Here is a 22,832-nt window from a genome sequence, read left to right as displayed (position 1 = left end):
TTCTTTGTAAGAAGAAAAGTAAGAATGACTATTCTGGTTTATACTGTAGGTCTTCAATCAATGGCCAGTAGTGCTTGCCTAGGAAAGAACATATTTTAGGAGAGGGATTCTTTGTCAGGAAGCGAAGTGATAAGACAAAGAGTAAGGGTTTTAAACTTAAAAAAAAGATAGATTTAAATTAGATATTAGGAAGAAATTCTTTGCTATGAGGGTAGAGAGGCACTGGAAAAGGTTGCCCAGAGAAGCTGTGAATGCCTCGTCCTTGGAAATGTTTAAGACCAAGTTGGATGGGGCTTTGAGCAAGCTGGTCTAGTGGTAGATGTCCCTGCCCATGAGGGTGTTTGGATCTTTAAGGTCCCTTCCCATACAAACAATTCTATGATTCTGTGATTCTATATGATCAGGGAAAGAATATATGTCCCTGCCATTCCCTATCATTTAGAGTCTTCAGTCATCTGGCACTAAGCATGATCCCTGGTTTGGGATCTGATCTTCCTACTGCTGAGTGATTTGATGTGACTAATGCAATCTAATCTATGGCCATTAGATGAAGAACTACAATTCATAGTGCCAGTTTTCTGCGTGGCTATTAAAGATTTAATAGGCGTCTCCTGTAAATGAAAAATACCGCTTCAGAGTGTTTAGTGAAAAAATGGTGATGCTTTTACTTCAAGGAAACTAAATCAAGATTGTGATCTCCATGTAAAATCCTAACAAAGACAAGGTACAGCTTGTTTTAACCTCAGCACTGTCTGAGATAAAGCTGAAGAAGGACATACAAAGCTGACCTTCATTGGCCACATCAAGGCATAGATATAGATGGCTATCTCACTGTTTGAGATATCCCCTTGTTTAGTTTAGTCGAAACAAAGCATTTCTGTCCTTGATTTCTCGTTATTTCAGTGGTAAATATGTCTGCTTTTCCAGTTCAGAGGTGACAGCTTTTCTCTGCAAAAGGAATTAGTTTGTATTTCTCTGTTGTGATCTGTATAGGAAAATGGCATCATTTCACAAGGTCTGGTGTTATGGAGGCAGTGTGATAAGTTTGTATTAAAAATGGCCATGTCTTTCAAGTTACTATCATCTCTTTCACAAGCTTCATTTCATGCTAATTTGTCCATCTATATGACATTTGGGGACCAAGGAGTTGGACGCAGTAATCCTTGTGGGTCCCTTCCAACTTGGATATTCTACGATTCTGTGATTACATTTTAAAGCATTTTTCCAGATAGAAGCTGATACTGTGGTTGCCAGGTGCAAAGGTGCTTAGAAATTTATATTGCCTCATTTCAGTGATTGAATAAAGGGGTCAGAGTCACCTGAGGAGATGTGTTTTACTTCTTTTTCTAGAGGTTACTTTCCCCAATTATAAGAGTTCTGTCCTTCATTTAGAGAGGCAACAAAGAAATGAGATACTCTGCAGGATATTTATAACTGTCTATTTTCAGCCTGCTGCATTGTGGATAGTTAGAAGTCTAACATATGGCACTGGTGAGAGAATAATTATTACTCTTTGATAACCTACTTAGGGGCAATTATTCTAAATGAATTTTATGACTTAAAAAACTGTGTTCTGTAGAAATATTGACACAATAATTCAACAGTAACATATATTTCCTCTCTTTTTTCAGCACACTTAATACCTTTTAATATTTTTAAATTTACAGACATTTATTTATTGCTATTCATAAAAATCTCAAAGGTAGTCACTTTGGCTTATATTCAGCTTAGTTGTTATTTATGTCAAATATGTTATTCACAAAAGTTTGAGAGGAGGATGATTGCTTCAGACTGCCTTCTATCTAGGGCTGATGGATTTGGAGTTCCAATACAGTCAATCAAGTCAATCAAGAGAAGTGGCAACAGGAGCCAAATTAGAGAGCATTGATTAAAATTAATCAAAATACTGCCCAATATGGCAGAGCTTTATTAAAAAAACAAAAACCAAAAAACAGTCTTATCTCAAAAAAAAAAAAACACAACACTACCACCAACAAAAAAAAAGCCACTCTTTTTTCTTTTTTTTTTTTTTCTCCAGTTTTGCAGTTTTGTTTAATAAATCCCACCTAGAACATTTTAGATTCAGTTTCATTGGAACATTATCCCCCCTCTTACAAGATGTTGTATTTATTCAGAAAATTTACATTCAAACATCAGACGTAGTACATATTTTATCATGCTAGTTCATAGCTAGTTTTGGGCTTACTAGGAGAAAGAGAGGAAATTGCCAATTTTGTAGTTTCACAGGAAAGGACAAGAAAAGGAAAAACTTCTTAAGTGCCATGGAAGAGACTGCAAGAGCTCCTTGGGCTATAGATTAAGATAGCACCAGGGCTGTAGTTTTGCTCTGGGACTTACTGTTGAACTGAGGATTGAAATTCATTTAATACTTTTTCAAGCATAATTACCTGGCTGTTAAGTACCTATAGTGAATTTTGTCCCTGGGAAGGATCACTAACCTGGAGGACTCCATTTTACTTTTGATTTGCGCTCAAGCTGAGAAACAGTAAAGAAAATATTAATTTCATTACCATCCTAAATTACATTTCTTGTATAGTTTACTAGAAGTGTACCAGGATGGACTCGTGTCCAATTTTTTCCTTTTCACAAGCATATGAAAGGCAAGAAACTACATATAGCATAGAGTTCGAGGAGCAGCTATTGGACATTTGAATAAGAGAAATTAGACTATTTTTCATGTATCCATCACCACATTCAATATGTCTCTAGAGCTGCACTCTGAATATTGGTCACTTTATATACAAGTAAACCAATAATTTGTTATCAAAAGTGAAATTTCAAGTGTCTGATCATTATTAGTCCAAATCTATTTGTTATAGAAAAGTAAAAGATAATAATTGAGTAAAATTTGTTATGCATACACTAAATTTATTCACCTTTTACTAGTGTTTTTCTTATCCTTCCCATGCTACTACAGGTCCTAAGGTAGGTGGTTTCACAGTTTCACTCTGGTGGTGGCAGTGGGAGGTGTCACAATGATTTGTCAGCAGCTGGAGGCCTTTGGTGTGAGGAATATGATGTCCATGTCAATGGTTTCCTTGTCATCATCACCAGCTTACTTTGTTTGTTTGTTTGTTTGCTAACATGTTTTTATATCTTTTTCTTTGATCACTGGTCTGAAGACTTACATTTGTAAATTACACCTTAACTTGTTTTTTGTGGTTCTTTTCATGCTCAATAGATACCATTTCTTTGCCTTCTTCTGTCCCGCTCCCTTCCCACGCTCCAGCTCCGCTTGGCCTGCAGTGGGATGGGGGCGTTGGGTGGAGACCTCTCATTTCTCTGGTCCTCTTGGCCCATCCCTTCCCCAACCCCTTGCACTCCAGGGTGCTCAGTGCCATGTCTGAGCATGCAATGAGAACGGGGTGCTGGCATCAGGGTGTTATATAAGTTAAATTACACCTTGTTTTGTATGGTTCTTTTCATGCTCGATAGATACAATTTCTTTGCCTTCTTTATTACCTCTAAAACCAGTTTTGTTCACCTGTAGATCTGCATTTCTTTAACTGAACTTTGGTTAGTTTTTTACACCTGAGGGGTTTCCCATGCCAAGCCTGTGCACCCCTTTTTATGATCCCTTGCCTCTACTCCCCTATTCTTTACTTCTGAAGGCCTCTGTTGTTGTGCCAGGCTTGCCTTTGTCTATGCTGCATCATGTAAACACCTCATTCTACATAGAACATTTGCACATTGCTGCTATCTGTATACAATTATGAGTTTTGTAACACACAAAGATAGACAAAAGTAAAACAAATTAGTCTTTGGCATTTGGTCAACTAGAAAAATTGTTGTCACAGTTAAATCAAGTCTGACAGATCAGCAAGCAGGTCAATGAAAGCTGAGACATAGAAGATGTGACAAGCATCAGCACCAAGGCCTCACAAAATCAGTAGAAATCCTACTGCTTATGACTACTAGTGGTAATATTACATTACAAAGTACATGATTACACTAATCTGAATCACACAGCGGAAATCCTGCATGGGTGTTTTCTGCCTCTCCAAGTCCTATGGAGAAACACTGACACCATGGTGCCTTGAAGCTCCTATGCTTCCTTCCTGTGGGAACCCCACTGGGCAGTTGGCAGGCTGTGCTTAGCTGTTTCTGCAGTAATTCTCTGGATAGGGTATTCTCTGGCCTCGTATCCTTGGGAATAGGCTATCTGAACTGGTGGTCCCACAACTCTATTAAATCCTCGTTTACAATGGTGTGAAGAATGTTGGTATGCAATATGAATAAATAAAGTGCATTTCAATAAATCCAGACCATAAGTCACTGGAGAAAGTTAACCCATAGAGTAGAAAAGCAAAAACTATGTACAAGGTGAAAATATTACAAGATCATTTACTTTTTTTTTTTTCCCTAGGCTATTTTGTGTAATTATATGCAAGAAAGTATATTTCATGACTGTTTTCATATTTAAGCATTTAAATTCCAGGAACTGTTACAGTGAAGACTGACCCAAAACTCTGCAAATGTGCAAACCAATATTTTTGATGTTACCTCATGGTATATTTAGCACAGAGAAGGAAATCATTTCTAGGAAGATTTTGATGGGAATGGAATAAGGTGATCTTCTTGTTGTAGAGGCAGACACTGAAACATCTTAGCAACATGTGCCCCCTCTTCCAAAAAAAACAAAGGGCTGAACTCCTGAAATTCTTTTTCTCATAATATTGATAATAATAATGCTGCTAGAAATTCTGATAATAATGATGTTTTCAGCCCAAGGCTATATTTTGCCAGAGATCTATGAAATGGAATAGAAAATGAGGTTTTAAAATAGAAATCATCAGGTAGTCTTAACTCTAGAAATTGCTGCTTTCTCTACCTGTAATAAGTGATGTTATATTGTGCTTTCTAACATCCAGTTAAAATTTTTTCAACATCCTTTTTTTTATAAGGGAGGATTTCAGACATTAAAAAAAAATAAAAAAGGCACAACACACATTGAAAATAAAATGTAATTGGTAATCTAGATGTGTCAGAAAAGAAAGCTCCATCTGCTACAGAATATTTTAGAACTTGCTCCACTGGAGCACATTATTCTTCCACCCCTTAGGCTGTCCAGTTGCACTTTAGAAAACTCAGCAGTTGGTATGATGATTTCTTTTATACTTTAGGCTATGAAAAATCATTTCTGATTAAACTGACTTAAGAAGAGAATTGCAGTTGATTATATTATAAAGATATGTGAAAAGGGACATATTTTCAACTGTTGTAGGTATGTCTGTGTACTTTATAGAGCTTTAAGCTATCCCCATACTGCTACCTGTTAAAGAGTTTTACCTTTGTTTTTTGTTTTACTTCACCTATAAGTATTTTGAAGAATCATGGTAATTCACATTATTCTAAATCTTCATTCTTTGACAAATGTTTAATTTGTATACATAAAAAACTTTTTTTTTTCTTTTATGTAATATGACTGGAAGTTTTTGCTGGCTAACAAGACCTTCTTCTTTAAATTAAGTAAATAGAAAAAAAAAATCTTACCTTAAAAATTACCCATTTTGTACAGCACAAAGTTGTAGATGCTCCAGAAAATATCATTCAGTCTTTTGAAAAGGTCTTTTGACTGCTTAATAATAAAAAAGAAATATAGAAGGCAGGTTTTTCTCATATACAAATAAGTATTTCTCACATTATTTCTCACATTTAGTATTCCTCAAAGCCTTTGTTCTGCACACTCCTTTAATGATAACCTCACCTCCAAGAGAAGAGAGTGAAGGAAGTGCTTGTTACATTATTGCACCCTCTGCTATATTGCCTGCTTGTGACAAAGCCCAAACAGGTAACCCAACCAGATCTTTCTGACAAGATATTTTTAGTTAGTCTTAAAGGAGAATCTTGACTGGTATTCCCTTAGAGTCATATTCCCAGTATACAAAACAACGTGATGATGTTGCATAAATTAACTACTGTCCTAACAGAAAAAATAAATAAAATAAAATAAAATATAAAAGACAGATGTTTTCTGTGTCATAAATTGACTGTGAGACTAGCTTAATGTATTCTGTAATTTATTATATATATATTTTAATGCAGAGAATGCAATATTTTATACAGTTAAAACATACTCAAGATCAGAGGTTGACTATGGCCATGTAATTAAGAGAAAGACATTCAAACCATGCAAGTTGTCTGCCAATCAGCAGCACATTGCAATGAGAAAGCCTGCATGCTCAGTAGCTGCTTTGAACACACTGCTCAAGCACGCATTTCCTGAAACTGCCACTTCTCTGGTAATGGCTTCTTCACCTGTGTAATAAGATTAAGGGATCTGCTCGAAGAACAGAAAAGCTCTGCCAGTCTAGAGATTAACATCTTTTATACTGGCAAACACTTAAAAGAGACAAACCTTTTCAGAAAGATGAACAAGACATACAGAAAAGTAGAACTGGCCCAAGTTCTTTAGATTGTAAGTAGCCCTGAGTTCTTGATTTCTTCTGAGGTCATTCAGAGGTCATTTGCTGTTTGCAAAAGCTGCTTGAACTTTACAAACTAGTAAATAGTTCATATTTAAACTTAGTTGAACTTAAAATTTTAAGTCAAGAGAAACTATTTCAAAAAGTCTCAGGTAATGGAGACAGAAACTCTGTTCTCCTGAGCTCTGTCATAAGCTTGCAAGAGAAAACTTGCAACTCTTCAGAGCATGCTTTCCTAGTACTGGAAAATGAAATAAAACTTGGAAGACTACAGATACATTAAAGATATAATGGTTACAATCAAGAATAAAAATAAGAAAACAGCCTCACTATAACACTAGGTAACTTCTGCTGTATTTATTTTATAAATGGCAAAATAAAATCTATGCCAGTATCAAAAGTTACAAAACTGAAAAAAGAGTAGAAGTACACTGATTTTCTGACTGTGTTATTATGTTAGCATGAGTTTACTGAAATCTACTGGAACAGAAGATGAAAAATAGGAAAAAATATAGTGAGTTATGGTCAAAAAGCCCTGTGTTGAACTCAGGGGCTTCTGATAAGTGACTAGTGTTTATGCTTAGTCTCATGTTAAGTACAAGCAAACTCTGAGCTTTCTCTATTAAGTCCTTCCAGTTCAGGCTAGTAGTGACCCGGAATGCACTTTTCCTGTCCGGAGTTTCCCTTGAGCAAAGCTTGCCAATCACACAAAATTACTTAGTGGTTTTGGGATGTGGACATTTATAGATAAGGGAATAAATTGAGATCACTACCAGACTAATTTAATGTGTATCATAAATCAGAAGTGAATGTTAGTCTCCCAGGATGTAAAAAAAGGCCTATTGTGTTAAAATACTTCGATGCTTTGATGTTCATTGTTTATAGCATGAACTATTTTCTAAACATCTTCAAACTGAAGCGGAAAGATATACTACTGAATTTCACCCTTGTCTCCCTGCCCATTTTTCTGAGCAAATAAGGGATTTCAGTGCTGTCCTAGATACAGATACATGGTCATTTGGCAATGTTCTAAAATTCTTACCTAAAACATACTTTTATGCTTTTCTTCCATTTAAAACAGTTTTTTTTTTTCCCACGGGATAGGATTGTTCATAGTTTTCCACCGACTAATATTATGAGAGATAACAAAAGACTATATGCATGTGCCACAGAATAGACAGTGCATCCATGTGAGTGAGAGACTTGCTGAGGCCAACAAAATTGACAATGTAATGAACAACCTATTATTATTATTCCAATTTTTGTTTTCTATTTCCAATTAACTATGCATGACATCTACTATTAAAAAAAAAAAGTCTAAATCATTAATAAGACTTGCATCTAATGCAGCCATGAAATCACACATACACATATCTAACTTTTATTTTAATTGACTCACTGCTACGGGCTTTTAAAATTCAATGTCCATCAATGTTTCAAACAGCTTCAAGACTTAAGAGCTTTGTCCAGTATGAATAGAAAGTTTTTATTTTCATAATGATTTATCTGAATTCAGTTCTGTGGATTTTATTAGGATGCAGTTCTTGTCATATTAGCTATGCCACTTGAACAAAAGGAAAATTAAGTAATTCTCTATAGCATACTCAGTTCACAGTGCCTTTGAAGTGATGGTGCTAAAGAGAGTTTCATCTTTTTCATAATGGATTGCTAACACAGTAGTAATCAAAGAGCTGATTTGTTTCAGATGTTTCACATAGGGAAGCCTCACTAGCTAGATATTTTAGTTATTGATAGTATTCGTGACTGAGGTTTATTCCTTTTTTACTGCAAATATGCATAATGGACTGAAACTCATGCTTTATGAAAAGCTAAAATGCAGCCAATGACACTGAAAATATGAAAAAAAATGCAATTATGTCATCCACTTAAGTGTTAATGTCATCACTTAAGTGCTTACAAAAACAGTGCAGGTGTCAGTGCCACAGGAATGCACTGTGTAGTCACAGTAAATCCATGCAGCTAGTCCTGTATCTTTTTGTGGATTGTTCCTGTCACTATAGCCCTAGAGTCACGGGTACCACTGGCAGGCTGAAACCACCTCTCAGATGTCCTCTGCCTGGAAGGTGCAAATCTGTTAGGGACCTCAAATAGATGTGAAGTAGCATTATGTTTCCTTTACTCCTAGTCACATCCTTCCTTGCCAATACTGTCAAAGCCATGACCTCTATGGGAAAGTAAGTAAAAGCACTTTCATATCAGAGGGAATAACATGTGGTATAGGATAAGAATTACACTTCAAAAGAATTTTTTTTGTAACAAAAGATTTTTTTTTGCAAATTTTGGCAGTTAATCAACATGACTAAATGCTCTTTACAAGAGATTACTCAAATGTGGACTTATTTGCCATGACTTCAGGCATTTAAAAGCTGAACACTTAATTTTTAGCTATTTTCTCTATAAAACGGTACATGGCCAATGTTGAAAAACATCGTGATTCAGAGGATGATTCAGAATGCCTGAACTGGAACAACTAAGGACCTAATTTTATATGCAATCTAACTGTTCTTAGTCTAGGCTAGTTATTCCCCACCCTCAGACAAATGCTTTAGATAGTTTTAGATGCATCACTTCAGTTCCTCCTCCCCACCTGCTGATGCAGTGGATCATTTAGATGGACATCTTTTAAATGACAAAAGCTGGGGCAGATGAGTTAGTGCATAAGTTAGATGCCCAAAATTAGGTTGCAAGACTGTCATTTTAGGTGGGTCATTTTACATATACAAAGTCCTGTTGGAGTATCGTTAAGGCAAAGAGGAGACTAAATTCTGTAGGAAAGCTCTGTAGAAGACAAAATTCTGCCATTCTTGGTAGTAATAGACATCTAATTCTTCACTTAAAATTAATAAACCAAGGATTAGCAACCAGGTATTCATTCACCTAATTCTCTCACAGTACCTAACATTTTAAAAATGCTCTGAAGTAGGACTGCATAAATTGGAAATTCAACCTTAGCATTCTGATAGCAATTTTTGTTGCAGAATTTCAGTAGCCCTTCTATGGACTTTGGAAAGTACAAGAGTAAATTAGGGAATAGTTATAAAAAATACAATTTCCTAAACAGCTTTTTTAGTTCACATTGGAAGAAGAAAAGTATAGAATTCTTCATTTCAGGCTGTGTCTAACTGAACAATATAGACTGGTAGACCTCACACGGTTTGGGGAAGGAGATGAAGGAGTTGTTTGCCACTGCCCCTGCAGATGAACTGCAGGCATTTCAATATAGATATACCTGAGGACCTTCAGGCTGAATTGGACCTTCAGGCTCATAATGGATTAATGAGAACATTTTCTGGGAAGATGTAATCCTGGCCAGTAAAATTGTGTTAAAAGGGACATCATTAAATATCAAGGATACCTGAGGTGCTGTAGCAGTTCCAAGAGAGAAAACCTATTGCCAGACAATTTGCTTTATTTTGTTCTAACAAAGCATTTAGAAATTTCTAAATCAACCCTTCTGAATTTTTTTTCTGTGAAAAAAATCATAGTTTTTTTTTATTATTTTATTTTTTTTATCAATTTGTGGGGAAGACAACTGTTGATAACAATTCATGCCTGCTAGTTAGCTAGTTAGCTTTCTTGGCTGACTTTCAACAAATTGCGTGTAGAATGCTTTACAAGGGGAGACGTTTTTGTCATCACACGGATAGAAAAACTGAAACCTGATTTGAAGTGCATTAGCTGAAGTCAAACAAGGTTACAATAATGATCACTAGGGAAATTACAAAATCTTGAAAAAGTTTGGAGACGTTTTTGGTAGGGCATCTATGTCTTGAAACACTTTGTGTCTCCTAGTCATAATAAAATTATATTACATAACCTGAGTGATTTCAGCAGTTAGTAAGTGACTGATTTTCTGTTCCCTTGGTAAGCAATAATTCATGCAAACAGATTGACTGAAATTTTACTGTACTACTGAAATGGGAAAACAGTGAAATATTGTTCAAGACTTTTTACAAGTGAAAATGACAGAATATGAGGAAAAATGTTATAAAGAAGGACAGCATTATAAATATATATATATATATATTGAGAAAGTGAGAAAGGTAAGCTCAGACTTTTGAAGCAAAAAATATTAAAGAAATTGGTAGGAAAAAAAGACCACTCATTTCATGTACATGGAAAGAAAACAGGCATTAATAACCCAGAAGTGCCCAGATCAGCAAATTTATGAAGAAATGTATGAATAGAGAACACCTGACTTCAGTCATTTATAATTACTGAATGGTTTAAATTTAATCAGAAATGCATGGGACGGGAGAAGGAGCTGGGAAAATTGAAGGCATATTAAAATGTTCTAGGAAAAGCAAGGGAAGTTTTGCCAGCTTGTGCATCTTTTAAAGGCCATTTTGCTGGGACAGATTCGTAAATAGTTTGAATTCCTATAAAATATGGGTTATCACAATTTGCTTAAAAAATTCTTACATTCCAAAATACTATTGACATCACTGTCAGCATAATGAAGATGAAGGAATAAATATATGTATACATGTAGTGTTCTAATTTAAAACATAAGGTAAAAATATCTTGGATGCTTTAATTTTACTGCAGAAAACCAGCATATGCTAATACGTGCATTATATATATATACATACTTATAATGGTATATCACAAAGGTCAGATGAAGTAATTCTGTAATTGTTTAAGTAGCCAGAAATCACAGGAAAAAAAAAATTCTTAATCGAATCTGAGAAACCAGAAAGCCTGTTGCAGGGAAGTATTCATCTCATCTAACTTTAAACATTTATAGCACCGAAGTCCACATCTGAGAAAATGACCTTAGGCACATTTAACATTTATCTGACCCATATTAGATGTCTATTTACAATGAAAAGAAATCTGAACCTAAATCCAAAAAAGCATTTGAAGATGTAAGTGCACACTGTGATTATATCCCTGGAAGACAGAAAATTTTCCCAATGCTTAAAGTTATTAAGAAAGTTTTGGGAAGTTAGCATTCAAAAATTCAGATGCTGGTATGAAAGCTGTTCAGATGTCTTGATGTGTAATAATAATTAATAATAAATTGTTTCTTTTTATACTCACTTAAAGGTGAAAATTTGCCACAACAATTATTTCTTAGTTTTCCATAGTTAAGATTCTGCAAAGCCTTCCACTAGAATGTTTCACAGATGATTTAATAGCACCTTGAAAATATAATGTACTTCTGTGAAAAGTAGAGGATGTCATGAAATATTTAAATATCAATGGATTAAGATGGAAAATGCCTAACTACTTTTCTTGTGGAATTGTATCTTGAATATTTTGGATCTATTTTAAATCTTAAGGGATCCAACTAACACCTTAACACTGAAAAAAGAGCTGCAATAGTTATGTCTATAACAAAATTGCTTTAACCAGGTCTTGAATTAAAAAACATTTGTATTTTTATTGCAGAATATGAATTCCAATATATCTGTAATGGCAAAATCTCCCCAAAAGCTATTAACCAAGAGAATTACTTGGCTGAGCAAACCAACCTACTAAGCAATTTTGTGAAAATTAAAATTCATTTTCTGCACAGTATAGTGTGCTGGTTTAGTATAGCCCAGTAAATAGCTTTTTCTGTTGATGTTTCCCATTTTTAAATTGGGAGAAGCAGTCATCCTAGTTCTTTCATTTTAAGAGCCCTAATACCAACTGAGCAAAAGTGCTGAGGACTTGAGAGACACATTTAGGTAATTATTTCATAGTGAAAATATTTCATAAGTATCTACAAGGTAAAACCAAATCAAACCAAAACAGAAAGCCCCACTTTTCTTTACAAATATTTTCTTTCTAATCCAGGGTAAAAAAAAAAAAGTACTGATTTATTATTATTATTATTATTAATTATTATTAATATTTCTTTTTTTATTTTTTTGCCAAGAGACCTTAGGTGTGGACAAATCAGTTATTATTTTTAATAGTGTTTTTCTGGTTAAGATGATAATACTGCTGGAGCTTTTTAGTCTGTCTTTCGGGATTGTCTCAATATATTGTGAAAAAGACATTATCCTGGACACTAGAAGTAACCAGCTTCAGCTGCAGATCAATATATTGCAAATTGACAAATTATCTGTGGCATTCCAAATAAATCTTCTGGGCTGAACAAACACATGCATTATTCCAAGTCTACAAGAACTGGATATCAAAATAAACAGCAGCTGTTTAGTAGCTTTATATTTTTCTAAAAAATATGAAGTTAGAAAGGGTAAAAGATTACATCTATTCCAGAACTGATCTAAAAGACATTCCCAAAGCCTAAATACGTGTGATTAGTATGACAGAAAGAGACACAGGGGAATTGAAGGCCGCTTGTAACTGCAAATGTTTCAAGTTTGCAAAAATGACCATTTTGTGAAGGTTCTGAAAATAACAATAACATTAATGAAGTAAGTTCATGCAAATGTTGATGCTCCTTGCCAGAAGAGTGCTTGCAGGTGCAGTCTAAATGTCCAGAAGATATCTCTGTGTCCTTATGAAGAGATTTTGGAAATAACTCAATGAAAGGGAATGAGATTGCCTTGAAAATGATGTGCATTATGGCTCCAAATCCTTACTCTCAGCTTTTACAATTAATAAAAATTCAGAGAAAAATTCCCTCCATCGGAAATTAGTTCATAGCATTCCTGTGTTAAAGTTTAAAATTCTTTTGACTCCTAAGATAAATGGAATTTTTTTTTTTTTTCTAATTGTATCCAGGAGCTCTTATGTAGCATGTTACAAAATGTCACAAAATAATGAAGTTTAGAGAAACCATTTAGAAAAAAAAAAGTTTTTTTTCAACTAAATAAAGATAACTACAATTCAAACAATAGTATTGCATTTGGCAGGTAATTAGCCAAAGATAGTCTTTTGAACTCTGAAAATAAGTTTAGAAGGAGTAGATATGCTATGCTCTAAAAAGTGACAGCTTTCACAGTTGTTTTTTTTTAAACCTTTTGCCTAAAGATTTATTTTTTTTTCAAAGATTTTTCTAAACGAGTACTCTAATTATGTACACATGAATAGGCCTTGAGGAAACCGTACGGGTCTCTTCAACTATATGTGATACAGATTTTAATTTTACAGATTCTTATTATTTTAGTTCCACTAAATGCTTTTAGCTAAGGTTGACCAAAAACTTTCCCTTTGAGACCCTGTTTTGAATTCCTTGTAATTGCCATATTTAAACTGTTCATGCTGATGTGCTCCATGCCAGATGTCTACTCTGGGTTGAATCATTTTGGAAAATAACAGCAAAAATGGCTAAGTAGTTTTGCAATATTAAGGAATATGCTTTCTTTTTTCTTTTCTTTTCTTTTCTTTTCTTTTCTTTTCTTTTCTTTTCTTTTCTTTTCTTTTCTTTTCTTTTCTTTTCTTTTCTTTTCTTTTCTTTTCTTTTCTTTTCTTTTCTTTTCTTTTCTTTTCTTTTCTTTTCTTTTCTTTTCTTTTCTTTTCTTTTCTTTTCTTTTCTTTTCTTTTCTTTTCTTTTCTTTTCTTTTCTTTTCTTTTCTTTTCTTTTCTTTTCTTTTCTTTTCTTTTCTTTTCTTTTCTTTTCTTTTCTTTTCTTTTCTTTTCCTTTCCTTTCCTTTCCTTTCCTTTCCTTTCCTTTCCTTTCCTTTCCTTTCCTTTCCTTTCCTTTCCTTTCCTTTCCTTTCCTTTCCTTTCCTTTCCTTTCCTTTCCTTTCCTTTTCTTTTCTTTTCTTTTCTTTTCTTTTCTTTTCTTTTCTTTTCTTTTCTTTTCTTTTCTTTTCTTTTCTTTTCTTTTCTTTTCTTTTCTTTTCTTTTCTTTTCTTTTCTTTTCTTTTCTTTTCTTTTCTTTTCTTTTCTTTCTTTTCTTTCCTTTCCTTTCCTTTCCTTTCCTTTCCTTTCCTTTCCTTTCCTTTCCTTTCCTTTCCTTTCCTTTCCTTTCCTTTCCTTTCCTTTCCTTTCCTTTCCTTTCCTTTCCTTTCCTTTCCTTTCCTTTCCTTTCCTTTCCTTTCCTTTCCTTTCCTTTCCTTTCCTTTCCTTTCCTTTCCTTTCCTTTCCTTTCCTTTCCTTTCCTTTCCTTTCCTTTCCTTTCCTTTCCTTTCCTTTCCTTTCCTTTCCTTTCCTTTCCTTTCCTTTTCCTTTCTTTTCCTTTCCTTTCTTTTCCTTTCTTTTCCTTTCTTTTCCTTTTTTTCCTTTCTTTTTTCCTTTCTTTTCCTTTCTTTTTTCCTTTCTTTTCTTTTCCTTTCTTTTCTTTTCTTTTTTCTCTCCTCTCCTCTCCTCTCCTCTCCTCTCCTCTCCTCTCCTCTCCTCTCCTCTCCTCTCCTCTCCTCTCCTCTCCTCTCCTCTCCTCTCCTCTCCTCTCCTCTCCTCTCCTCTCCTCTCCTCTCCTCTCCTCTCCTCTCCTCTCCTCTCCTCTCCTCTCCTCTCCTCTCCTCTCCTCTCCTCTCCTCTCCTCTCCTCTCCTCTCCTCTCCTCTCCTCTCCTCTCCTCTTTTCAAATATCACTTTCAGTGGGATTTTTAGTAAAACAGATAATCAGGCAGAAATAAGCTCTATGTACAGATGTACATTACTTTTTGACAGCAATGTCTTAAACATGTAACATACCATTCTGATACCTTCTCTGAATAATTTATTTAATTTTCCTTTTCACAAAAATAATTTGCCAAATCCTACTGCAGTCCTCTGGGAAAGTTTTTTGGGGAAAGGTGAAAGTGGACTTTTTAAAGAAAATCTTTATGAGTATCTGTAGTTGAAAGTTATGTTATTATTTCTTTATGGTAACTCTCAATATGTTGGGCACTAACTCACTATACCAAGAGAAAGGAAATTGTGGTTCTCATGCAAAATTTGCCTTAGGGTGAAAGTGGGAAAAGAACACTAATGGCTTTAAAGACTGTAACAGCCTAATGTTCACAAACTAAACCTCTAGTTCCGAAAACACAGAAAACATATGTGCTTAACTCTGGTCATGCAAACACTTCCAGGCTGAGTCCATCCTCATTTGCTGTGTGACCTCATTTTCACAGCACAGTAGCCAGGAAGAGTACAGAGTGACTGCAAGTCAAGTTCATTCATGTTTTCTTACTGTGGTAGCTACTCTGTATGTGTGACTGCTCATGCTACTGCTCTCTTCCCTTCTCACAACATGGACTTTGAGGAGGCTAAATTGTACACTCACAAGGGAACCCGGGAATGTTTCTCAATTTAGTAGAATAAACATAGCTTTAGAAAAGTAGCTTTGTTTCGATATTTGCAAAAAGTTTTGATATTTGTAAAAAGTTTTGATATTTGCAGTATCAAAAGATAGGTAAAGGACAGAAAATGAAATGGAAAATAAAAATATATTTTATATTGCCACATTGTGCTGTATGATATGCTAGTAACATTTTTTTTCATGTTACAGGTATATAATTTATTTTCCTATACCAACACTTCAACCATAATCTTCCAAGAAAGTACACATTTATCACTGATTTAAAATTATAAAATGACAAAAAACTTCAATTTAACATATTAGATATTCTTGATAAGTGAAAAACCAACCAACCAACCAACCACCACCACCCCCAACAAAAAAACAACCACAGTCAATCAGTGTGCTGAACTTAATGGCAATCTACAACATCTCGTAATATTCAATCACCATTTAAGAAGAAAATAATGAAGATGAAAGTTTCTCCATTTTCACAATATATCACCCCTGGCTCAAGTTTGCTGCTTCAGCAGGTCTATGAAAAAGATATGTCTGCAGCATGCCCTCAAGGGCATTAGATTTGGGCTGTTTCAGATTAAGGACACTTCACTGAGAATGCCCTGCCAGCACTCTTTTACATATAGAAGGATCCTGTTTGATTGACATCTGATATGTGTCTTGCTTGATGTGGGCCTGTAAGAGAAATATGCCTAAGAAGACAGTAATGGCTTTGCAGATCAGTTCAAAAAGGGCATGCATGCCCTGTCTTTTAGCTTTCAAGGCCTCATCTGTTTGTTGATCAGCCAGGACAATTGACTAAACTAGTCTTCATTGTTGTTTAAATATGCCCAGATAAGGTGTATGCCTCCCCAGTATTACCAAACCTTTTACATCACTTTGCTTCTCTTCCTCAGAAAAAACACTTAGCAACCATATTAATTAATAATGGTCTTATTGCCTTGTTAAAATGAGGCTGCAAACGTGTTCCTGTTGCAAGACCTGTTTTGCTGTCCTGATTTATACATAAAACTCATTGGAGTTGTTCCTGTGTTATATATGCAGATGTGCAGTTTTTGTCTAGAAATGTGTAAGAAATATTTTGACTGCTAAATCTTCATCAGAACTCTGAATCAAAAAATACACTGCAATTCTACATGTATGGATATGCAGTATAAATTAAATGTTCTATTGCTGGTTTATGTTATACTAGGAAAATAGAACGATGCATAAATAACTCAAATTAAAATCCCATAGATGTTTGTGGTCAAGGAACACCTGGGGCAAGGTTTGTACTTGTTCTCTAAAGAAAAGCCAGTCCTATTTGGATAGACTTTACTAGAAGAAAACAGACTTCATCTTCCATTTACAAGATCGAATATTATAGTCAGGTCTAACATGGTTTCAGGGGTAAAGATACTAAAATAATTGATAACATAAAAGAGCTGAGTAAATGTGATTAGTCTTACAGAATCATAGAATCATAGAATGGCTTGGGTTGGAAGGGACCTTAAAGAACGTCTAATTCCAACCCCTCTGCCATGGGCAGGGACACCTCCCACTAGACCAGATTGCTCAAAGGCCCATCCAAACTGGTCTTGAACACTTCCAAGGGTGTGGCATCCACAGCTTCTATAAGCAATCTGTCCAAGTGTCTCACCACCCTCACAGTAACCAATTTCTTCCTTATACCTAATCTAAATCTAACCTCTTTTAGTTTAAAATCATTACTGTTTCTCCTATCACTACACTCCCTACTTCTCTTCTCCAAGTTGAATAACTCATGTCTCCATAGGAGAGGTACTCCAACCATGTGATCATGCTCATAGCCCTCCTCTGGACTTGTTCATGTCCTTCTTGTGCTGGGGGCCCCAGAGCTCAATGCAACACTCCAGGTCGGGTCTCATGAGAGCAGAGTAGAGGAGGAGAATCACCTCCCTTGCATTGCTGGCCATGCTTCTTTTGATGTAATCCAGGATACAGTTGGCTTTGTGAGCTGCAAGCGCACTTTGCAAGCTCATGTTGAACTTCTCATCAACCAACACTCACAGGTCCTCCTCAGGGCTACTCTCAACATGTTCTCCACCCAGCCTGTATTTGTGCTCAGGATTGTGCTGACCCTGATGCCTCATCACCCAGAACCTCATCAAGTTTGCACAGGCCCACCTCTCAAGCCTGTCCCTGTCCACATCCCTCTGGATGGCATCCCTTCCTTTCAGTGTGTTGACTGCACCATACAGATTGCTGTCATTGGAAAATTTGCTGAGGGTCCCAATATCAACCCCTGAAGAACACCACTCATCACTGATCTCCACTTGGACATTGAGCTGTTGACCACATCTCAGAGTGCAATCATTCAGACAATTCCTTATCCATCGAGTGGTCCATCCATCAAATATGTGCCTCTCCAGTTTAGAGACAAAGATATTATATGGGGGAGAGTGTCAAAAGTTTTTCACAAGTCCAGGTAGGTGATGTCAGTTGCTCTCCTCCTATCCACCAATGTTGTAACCCCATCACAAAAGGCCACCAGATTTGTTGGGCAGATTTTTAATCTGGGACAATATCTGTAAACAGTGCTACCTTCTAAAAAATAACCTTGTTAGCACATGACATTAAATGGGCAACCTGAGTTATTTTTTATAATTGTAAAACTATTTTTGTCATTCCAAACATTTAGATGCTGGTAAATGTTTATTCGAGTGTTTAACTGTTTATGCATCTAAACAGCATTCAGTGTATATGGTTCTCCAATTACATACTTGGAGTGGAGTTCATCTGAGATTAGTAAATTTTCATTTGGGCACAGCCATGAGAACTGTGTTGGTTTTTAGAATTTTACTCTTCCTTAGGTACCAACTTCAAGCAAAGAACCAGTGTACTGGGTTACTTTTTTTTTTTTTTTTTTTTTTCTCCTTATAAAGACATGACCAATGTTACTTCAAAAAATTTCTGGGCTGAAAAAACTACAGAAAAAATAGTGTGATATCCCTACCCCATTCCTCATAACCGTCTTTAAAGTGGAGAATTATGTTGGACTCAGTAATGTGTTTTCTAGCTTTCAGATGTTTTTGGACATTAAACACAGACTTTATCACAACATTAATGTATATTGTTGGAAAAAATATGTAGATTAAAACAGACATAGGAGACAATATTAAACCAAATTTTCCCCATTTAGTGATTAAAAACAAGGCAAATAGCTATGAAACTACACCTATTAGGTGAATCAACATTGTTTTCTTCTCGATTGCTTTAGATATCCTAAATATTTTTGTATACAAAAAAAAAAAAAAAAGGTTAATAGAGATTGATTGTTGACTTGGGATTTTGAGAAATAAGGAAAAAGGTTTATTCACAGGAATTGATCTATTTTGTTATATAAACCAAAATTTGGTGTACGCAAGAAGGGCTAAAAAAAAAAAAAAGATGTCTGTAATATCTGTAACTTAGCAGAAATCTATTTATTACAAACAGCAATAAGGTTTATAAGGTTTATACTTCCTTGGACAGTGTACACTAAATGCAGCAAAGAATAGATATCTGTAACTTAGCAGAATTATTTATTATTATTATTATTAAATATTATTATTAAATATTATTATTATATAATGAAACTGCTTCTGTCATGGTTATTCTAATGTCCCTAAAAGTCATGCTCTTCTGAAACTGTGGCTGATGGCATTGTAAACTCTAGAGCAGTGGAGCAAGAGAACTATTCTGGTTCATGTATCAGGATGACAAAAATCAATTTTATGTCAAGAAGACAGAACTAGTAGTGTAGAAGAAAATCTCTAAATATGTACAATGCCTCTGTGACAGCAGAAAGTTGAAGAGGGACCAAAACACTGGGACATGCATATTGTATTCCACACTACATGGATGACATATTAGAAAGAATTTAGTTTCAGTGTCTGCCAAAACAAAACAAAACAAAACAAAACAAAACAAAACAAAAGTATCAGAAAATAGATGTATATGCTAAAATGTGATGGAGAACAGGACCATGTCTAGTATCTCAGTGAAAATGTAGTTAAAACAAACAAACAAAAAAAATCACACAACTAAATCAGTGGCACTCTTTCTTTCATATTTCTGTTGAGTTACTTCAGAAACAGAAGGCACAAGATAATTGCAAATGCTATATTTCATAAGCTCTGTGAAAAAGAGCTCATAGTAAGGAGTGTTTCTGATAGCGTGTTTCTCGGTTGAGTGTTTCTCAACCGAGTGTTTCTGAGCCTTCTTGCTGTTACAGTACATGCCCAGGATGCTGCTGAAGCAGTTTTCAGATGTAAAGCTAAGTATTATAAGATTGAGAGCAAGGCTGGAAATGGGCTGCAGGCATTTCTCTTTTGTGAGAAAGGCTAATAATGAGCTTGTGTTGTTCTTTTTTGAAACAGGGGTGAAGAAGGACAAAACAGGAAATGGCAAAGATCCTGCCTTGGAGGAGGCTAAGGAAGTAGCCTGTGAGGTGTCTGATGGAAGCAAAACAAGGAACCATCTACAAGCTGTCTTGGTAGAAAAAGAGTCTTTGCATTAGGGATCTGGGCAGATGTCATCTCAATTTGCTGTACAAATCTAGAATTTATGGTAAAGGAAAGACAAAATTCTCCTTCTAGCACCATTGCTGTTTTAACTGGCTATCTGCAGTCATGATGAAAAATTCTTAGGGTCATAAATGCTTGTGCTGCATGTTTAAAAAGAGTAATGTTTATCTATCCTACACACTAAAATGCTGAAGCCTTGATCCTGTAATGCACTGTACGGAGTTGGTTGTGTAATTGATACAAACTTTCTATCTTACTAACACAAATTCAGCTTACTGCAGGGATAACAGTAATTCATATCATACCATGACAAGGTAAGTAGGACCTGCAGTAAGTAGGATAAATGTCCTTTCAGGCCTAGGAGTTTCTGTTCTGATATGTATAGGGATTTTGTTATTTAATTACATAAAGATTGAGCCTTTAATTTTTTGTTGTCTATGGCCATAGGATATTAAATGTGTGGTAGTTATCTAAGAAGAGATATGATACAAATGTGAGCTATCTGGTATCACTACTAGACAAATTGTATTTGCAGAATTTAATTTAAAACATTCCATTTTTGTATTTTCCATACTTATCTTTATATTATACGAAAAGTACAGATATTTTATATTAAATTATTTAAATTAAATATATTAAAATGTAAGATTATATATGGTCAGAACTGAATAACAGATTAAAAAGCTAGGCCAAGAACTGTTGTAAGGCATTACTTTTTGTACTAAGACCTTCTGCTTTCTCTTTGCCTTCTCCTTATGCTGTATTTTAAATTTAGCTGTATTTTCTCCCTACTATCTGATAAACACATTGGTCTAGAAAGTAGAAAGAAAATGAATTAAATTTACAATTATGAGCCTATTCTGTGGTAATGGTGCTGATTTTTTGTTAAGTGAGGCTAGATCTCTAGCTGGTGTGTTCTGAAGCTGGAGATTCCTTTTTGCATCTGACATTTTTTTCAGTTGTCAGAAAGAACTTGGTTATTTTGTTTGCTTTGAAAAGGACTAGCTTATTAAAATCATAATATCTATTGTAGCACTGAGTTTCTACTGTCTATCAAAATCTACATTCTTCTGGCAAAAGCATTTTACAGTGGATAAAGGCAATCTGAAACCATATGAAAAGTCAAATTAGAAAAATGATGTTGCTGATCAACAGGTCAACTTTTTGAGCAGTTACTGACTACATTTTCTTCAGAATTCATTTGCATGTAATGTTGTTTATTTTGGAGATTTCCCACTGTCATTTCAGTGGGAATGGATTTTACTTTTATTGATCAAAGGGAGGGATTCTCACCAATGATAGAAAGACATTAGAAGTGGATCCTTTGTTTTATGTATTTTTAAATGTATATTCATAAAGATAATACTTTAGATTATTTTGTAGCTTGTTACGAAATAGCCATGCAGCCTCAGTTTAGAAAAATGCTTCATTCACAAAATGTCGTATCGTTTTTCTCCCCTGTACCAGTGAATGCAGCAGTCATGACTGATGACACACGGCTTTGTTGTATTTGCTCCCTGAAAGGACTGAATCTTATGGAATACTGTATTAAAGGTTAAAATCTGTTCAGGTGAAGTTCTCTTGTTTTGCTTAGCATATTTAAGTACTCCCTTAAGGCTGCACTAATGAAAATGAGAGTGTCTCAGATACTGACTGATTAGGGCTGTTGAATGAGGCAGTGTGTATCACCTTCTCCAACTTGAATTGAAGTCTTCTATGTAAAATGGAGTACTTCAGCTGAGTGGATTTGGAGAGATGAGAACAAAGCCCTCCTGATTAAAAACACTGACCATTGTGCTGCAGGGCAACAGTAGAGACATTTACTCCGTTCTTTCGCTGTGGTTTATTATATTATTAATAATAATAATAATAATAATTATTATTATTATAAATTGTACCTTTGCCTAGATCTCTTTGCCCTGTAATCTATGGAGAGGGAAAGATGGCTCTGAAAGGTTATTTATGTCAATTTGTCTCCTTCCATTGGTGACAAGAGGAGCTGGATGCCTTAATTAGAGTGGACATCTAAACTTCAGTTGGCAAAGTTAACTGAGATGGTTCTCACACTAAAGGACAGCAATCTAGGGAAAATATCAGTTTTATCTGAATAAAGATGGGTAGTAAGATGGGTATAATTTAATATTTCTGAATTGATCTTCCTGAGGTTAAAAATTACAAGAATGAAAAGGAGGAAAAAGTTCCTCTAAAAACACAGAAACCTGAGCTGTGAAATGCAGAACAGTGAGGAGAATTGGCCAAATAGCTAAACCATATAGAATTAGATGCACCAGGTCATATGGAATCTTACTGGGGAAAAAAAAAATAATAATATTGAAAGAGATAAAATGATAAAATATTTGTGCATGTTACTGTTTGTGCATTTTATGTGGATGATTGTATTTAAGAAATGGCAGAGACTGTAATGAGCAGTAATTTCAATCAGAGCTTCAAAAGCAGTACTTGAGTTGCTGAATAGCAGTACTAAATATGGTAAATAACAGAAGAGCCATCTACTGTAAAATTAAAAATGTTCATTGAAACTAAAGATGCTATGATGACTTATACCAGCTGAAGAGCTGCCCCACGAAATTTATCAGTTCCATATTGAAATATAATTAGAAGGCATGTATAATAATTACTTCAGCTGCTTCCTGTCAGACAAAGTTTAAAGCTGTGTGTTGTATCTAAGGTCTGC

General features: G+C 35.0%; 1 long non-coding RNA gene across 1 annotated transcript in view; it reads left to right on the top strand.

The window, feature by feature from the left end:
* LOC310892446 overlaps window positions 1–20,005 on the top strand; it is a 43,029-nt gene extending 23,024 nt beyond the window's left edge. The window contains exon 3 of the long non-coding RNA XR_014578141.1: window positions 19,991–20,005. This is a non-coding gene — a long non-coding RNA (uncharacterized lncRNA). The remainder of the gene's footprint in view (window positions 1–19,990) is intronic.
* Window positions 20,006–22,832: the final 2,827 nt, after the last annotated feature.

This window comes from Anser anser (assembly GCF_964211835.1).
Source record: "Anser anser genome assembly, chromosome: 1".
Taxonomy (NCBI): domain Eukaryota; kingdom Metazoa; phylum Chordata; class Aves; order Anseriformes; family Anatidae; genus Anser; species Anser anser.
Note: the sequence above shows the minus strand (reverse complement) of the source record. Positions and strands in the feature narration are given on the sequence as shown.